This window comes from Rhinopithecus roxellana, chromosome 3 (genome assembly GCF_007565055.1).
Source record: "Rhinopithecus roxellana isolate Shanxi Qingling chromosome 3, ASM756505v1, whole genome shotgun sequence".
NCBI lineage: Eukaryota > Metazoa > Chordata > Mammalia > Primates > Cercopithecidae > Rhinopithecus > Rhinopithecus roxellana.
The window spans coordinates 141,435,765-141,442,141 of record NC_044551.1 but is presented as its reverse complement, the minus strand read 5'-3'; positions in this window follow the sequence as shown (position 1 = coordinate 141,442,141).

The window sequence follows — 6,377 nt, the reverse complement described above, 5'->3', positions numbered from 1 at the left end:
TGATGTGAGTTCTAATTCTTTCTCAAAATTCCAATATTCTGTCTTCCTTTCCAGACTTCAGGCCCACCACTAAACTAGGGACTCAGACTTTGCACTGACTTCTTCACTGGCTCTCATAATTACTTTAATTCTAATCCCTATAACAAATTTCTTATATCACTCCTAGTGGTTCTGTGAAAGATTTCATTTTTCAGAACTGGCTTTAACAATATTTCCCACCCCACATGTTCTTCCAGAACCTTATTATTCCTTCATGAACAGGTAAATTCTATTGCCCCTATTCTTACTTCTTGAAACTGAAAGACTCTTTGTATTGCCTCAACTGCTGAAGTAGGACGGAAGTGACTACTGAGACTTCTGAGTCCAGGACATAGAAAGTGATAGAGCTTCTGCTGACTCTGTCTTAGGATGCTTGATCTTGAATCTCAGATACCAGGTTGTGAAGAAGTCCAGGACACATAGAAGGGCTCACATAAAAAGAAGCAAGACCTTCATCACTCAGTCCAAGCTAGGTTCACAGCCACATCTTGCAAAAACTCACCAGCCATATTAATGAATCATGTTGAAAGTAAATTCTCCAGTTTTCAGTTAAGCAATGCCAATTAATGCTCAATGGAACAGAGACCAGCCTTCCCCACTGAGATCTATTTACTTACAGATTTCATGAGAAAAATAAGTGGTTACCATTGTTTTAAGCCACTGAATTTTGGGATAGTTTGTTGCCCAATAATAGATGACTAGGGCAGTCATTTAATATTGCTCTAATGAATCAGCCTACAGTTCTCTTTCTTCTGTATTATGTCATATTTGGATAGCTGTATGATTCCAGTAAGCATCAGGTATTCCTGCTGTCCTCCAAAAGATATGTTAATAAAACAAAAACAAAAATCTCAATCGTAAAAGAAGCTGTGGTTTAGGTGGCAATGCATGTTAATTGTTTTGTACCTTTCTTTCCTTCCTCCTTTTTTACTGGTCCTTTTAATATACCTAGGAGCCTGGGAGGGGAATGATTATTTTAACCCTTCTCTGGAGTCAGTTTGCATGCAGCGAATGTCAGCCAGCACTTGATTCTTCTGATAGATATAGTGGCAGTTTCTTAAGTAGACGAACTGTAGCTGTAAATATTTTCATCTTGCCTAATTGTCCAAGGGGTTGTTGTCATTTCTCTCATTAACAGCTTTGCAGGAATTAGAAGCCATTTGTGAGACCCAAATTTATTAACAAAGCTCTAACAATTGATATATTTTAACTCAGATGATATATAGAAAAAGGTAAGGAAATATTTCATTGTTAATATGCCTGATTATCTTCTAGAGAATACAGAGTATAATGCTAAACAAAAAATAGTTCAGTGATCAAAAGCATTGTTTTAGGTTATCATCTGTATTGAGTATATAACACTTCAGATAATATAAGCTTTGAGAATAAAGAAAAATATAGAACATGTTTGCAAAATATTTGTTTCCAGTAAAACTTGTGGCATGTCCATAACTGATTGATTGATCAGACTATCTAAATTTCCTTTGGAAGATTATCTAAATCTCCTTTGGAAGTTGCAAGGAGAAAGCTTAGAAACTTTCAAAAGTGACTTTTAGCTGGTTTCCCGTAACCTATTTACCAGCATCTACTTGAACTTTCTTACAGAAAGTCCCTACTGACATATTAGTGAATATTGGTTTTAAAAAGTATCAAATTAACAACATTGTTTTTTAAACAAGACATGTTATTTAAACTGTCTTCATTCCCTTATACTAAGTCACTAGAAGAATTTAGTTTTTCCAAAACAGGATATGGCACTCACTGATAACTTGTTTAGAGAATTAGAAGGATAATGAATACTTTATTCATCTCAACTTCTAAGACTATTTACATTATTTTTTCCCTTTTCCCCTTAGTAAGGAATTAAAATTTCTAAGAACTCTTTCTGCTCAGAACCTGAAAATGTGTTCTTTAGTTGTAAGTACTGAGTTGACTCACTGTTAATTCAAACCAGGCCCTGGGCACGTTGCCTCAAGTCGGAGGTTGTGGTTGGAAATTATACCATGGGTGTTTTTTAAATGGTTCCACTGTATATTACATAACACATGTGGGATTTTTGTGGAGGCCAAGGACAAGAAGTAAAAGATGTGGGATTTTTGTGGAGGCCAAGGACAAGAAGTAAAAGATATAGTGCCACGAACTTCAGACTCTAACTACTCATTTGTCACTCTTCATGTTTATACATGACAGGTAATTATAACACACATTTTTATAGGCCTTCTCTCTGGAAGGTAAAGGTTCACAATTGTCTCTCCTTATGGAGTTAATGGAAATAGGTTATTGGAAGAATGTTTCATGCCAGAGCTTGCACTAGGTGGTAGAGGAGAGATTGGAAGTCTATTTAGATAGGACATGGACTGGCCCTTGAGGAGTTTATAGCCAAATAAGGGAGAAAGACCCACACCCTCGGATATACTCTGAGAAGTATTCTAATAGATGCCAGAACATGCTACTATGGAAGAATTTTAAAAATATGAATTAAGTAGAAGGAAATTCAGGGAGGGATTTCAGAGAAGAAAGAGAAGAGTTATTCTATTTTAAGGAAAAAATGCACACTAAATATAAAAACTCAAAAAGCATATTTTCTAAGGATATGTAACTAAAGTTAGGTTATAGCATATAGACACATAACTATAAGGGAAAACTTCCTTATGTCCACTTTGGAATTTAAGTGAGTCTAATGATTTCCTTGATTTGTGACTTGTGAATTAAAATTTCAACGTCTGACTTAAAAAAAAATGGGTCCTTAAGTTTGTTTATTTCAACAGCTTTGCAGGCCTCTTGTTTTATTGTTCAGTTCTTTGATTTCCTATACTTCAAACTTATTTCTGTCAAGTTTAATTTTCTCCACTTATGCAGCTGTGTCATGCATCTTTAATTGACATGTTTTATAGATGCAAGTATAAATCACTTGTTATATGTTCCTTTTCCAGACTCCTAAAGGTACTGTTTACCACAATGAACACACTTTTATCACGTCAACAGCTTCCATCTCTACATTACCCTGCGTAAAAATACACTGGGAGCTGATATAACCTCAATGATGGTAAAACAGGATATAGAATCCAGAAAACATTCCTTAAATGGACCTAACATCAATATTCTGAAACAGAAGTGGAAATGAAACTGAGACAGAAAAAGAATTGGGTAATAAATGTACTAAAGAGCAATTTTTCTAATAGTTGACAGAAGGTGGTAAAAGGTAAGTTGAAAAAGTTCATCTGTGAGTAAAGGCACATTATTGTGAGGTGGCTTTCTTAACAGGTTCAGGAAGCTTTATTCAGAATCTTCATACACTGTGTTTGTGCATGCTATGAAATCCCAGTGGTAGAAATATATTTTAGGGTTGGGATCTAAGTTAAATAGTGGTAGAATGGATTTGACATATTCACATGATTGGCTTTGTTAGAAATGTGTCTGAAAAATTACCATACCAATTGCCTCAGTGTCATTTGCAATAATCCAGATGACAGAGTATGTCAGTGAAATATTTTCCCCAGCATGTGGGAGCATCATCACCTGTCTCAGTGTAGGTTATTTTTACTATAGGAAGTGAAAATGTTTGTCTTCCATCTTATAATACAGAAAGGTAAACTGTATCATCATAATATAAACACCCAGTGTCCATGAATTTTGAGACTATGAGAAGAAACAATAGAATGTAAGGTTCTAATATGACTATTTATGAAAAAGATAGAAGGGATAAATCAGAGTTGAATCATTCAATTATGCAAATGAGCAAGAGAAGTTTGGATAACAACATCAGAGAGACAGCAAATTATAATATAAAGAACATTGGGGGCCGGGCGCAGTTGCTCACTCTTGTAATCCCAACACTTTGGGAGGTCAAGGCGGGTTGATAACGAAGTCAGGAGATGGAGACCAACCTGGCCAATATGGTGAAACCCTGTCTCCACTAAAAATAAAAAATAAAAAAAAATAAAAAAATAAAAAAATTAGGCGGGCGTGGTGGTGGGTGACTGCAATCCCAGCTACTCTGGAGGCTGAGACAGAGAACTGCTTAAACCCGGGAGGTGGAGGATGCAGTGAGCCGAGATCATGCCAAGAGCGAAACTCTGTCTCAAAACAGAAATAGTAAATAAATAAATAAACATTAAAAAAGAACATTAGGGCTGGGCTCAGTGGCTCATGCCTGTAATTTGAGCACTTTGTGAGGCCAAGGCAGGCAAATTACTTGAGGTCAGGAGTTTGAGACCAGCCTGGCCAACATGGTGAAACCCAGTCTCCACTAAAAATACAAAAATTAGCAAGGAATGGTGGTAGGCACCTGTAGTCCTAGCTATTCAGGAGACTGAGTCAGGAGGATTGCTTGAACCCAGGAGGCAGAGGTTGCAGTGAGCTGAGATGGCACCACTGCACTCCAGCCTCGGTGACAGAGTGAGACTCTGTCTCAGAAACAAACAAACAAACAAACAAAAAGAATTATCAGGCCCCATGTTTTCAAATAATTGATCTAACAAATAAACTGCATTACAAATCATAATCATTTTCCCCCTTCTTAGTTTAATAATCTCAATCATGTAAACATTTACAATTGCCCTTTCATCTTGAAACATAGCTTTAGACATCCATTATTACCTTCATGAGTGTCTTGGCATCACACTTCTGCGATACAGGAACTACTTTCTCTACTGTTTCACGATCCAGAGAAGGTCATTGGCTTCCTCAAGTTTGCATGGGATAAAGGGTATGCATTTGACAAATAAGCATATAATAAGATGCTCAACACCATATGTCATTATGAAGTTGTAAATTATAACAGCAATGAGATACTACAACACATGTATTAGAATGACCAAATTCAAAACACTGAAAATACTCAACACTAGCTGGGATGGGTACCAACAAGAACTTTCATTCATTGCTTGTGGGAATGCAAAATGGTCCAGGCATTTGGGAATTAAGTGTTTCAATTTCTTACAAAACTATTCATATGCTTATCATATGATCTAGAAACTATAATCTTTGATATTTACCCAGAGGAGTTGAAAACCCTTGTCTGTGTAAAATCCTGCACACAAATGTTTACATTACCTTTATTGCCAAAACTTGGAGGCAACCAAAAGTTGTTTAGTAAGTGAATGAATGAATAAGCTATGGTAAATTTATAGAGTAAAATATTATTCAGCAATGAAAATGGCAAAACTATGGAGACAGTAAAATACAATAGCAATTGCCAGGAGTTTGTAGAGAAGGAGAAAGGGATGGAAAGGTGGAACATAGGCAATTTTTGAGAAGTGAATGAATAAATGCTGTATTACACCGTAATGGTGCATATATTTCTTTACAAATTTCTCAAAACCCATAGAATGTATAACACAAAGAGTGAACTCTAATGTAGACCATAAACTTCAGTTAGTGATGTGTCAATATTGGCTCATCAATTATAAAAAATCTACTACTCTAATTTAAGATGTTAATAATGGAGAAAACTAAGGGAAGAGAATATGAGAACCTTGTATTTTCTGCTCATTTTTCTGTAAACTTTAAACTCAAAAAAAAGCCTATTAAATTTACAAGCTAAACTAAAAGATTGCCTTGGTAGTTTCAGTTTGAATGAGTAAAATTAGTGTTCTTAAGCCCTACTACATTGTTACTTTTAATATATTATCCTACCTCCTTGAATACTGTATTATCTTGCTTTTGATTAAATAATCCATATTAAGGAAAAACGAGTTAGAGTCATGTTCTAAAATGGAATTGCAGACAAAGTTATTGTGTTAGGGTGTTTTCCAGGGGAACAGAATTACACTGTATTACACTGTTTTTTATATATAACATATATATGTATATATGTATGTATGTATATTATACATATATGTTATATATGTTTGTTTTAGATATAATATATTTATATATAATATATAGTTATACATATGCTTATTTTATATATAATATATATTTATATATAATATATATTGTTTTATATGTGTGTTTGTTTTATATATAATATATAATATATATTTATATACATAATATAGTAAAATATATAATATATAAATATACGATATATATTTATATATAATAAACATATATAATGATATATATAATATATCCTATATAATATACAAGAGAGGGAATAGGGGATTTATTCTAGGAATTGACTCAAATGATTATGCTGTCTGAAAAGTCCTATGATATGACAATATGCCATCTGCAAGCTGGGGAATCAAAGAAGCCCATGATATAATTGAGTAAGAGTTCAAAGGCCCGAGAAACAATGGAGACGATGGTGTAACTCTCAGCGAGAAGCCAAAGGTCCGAAAACCTGAGGGGCTGCTGGTGCATATTCCAGAGTCCAGAGTTTAAGAACCTGG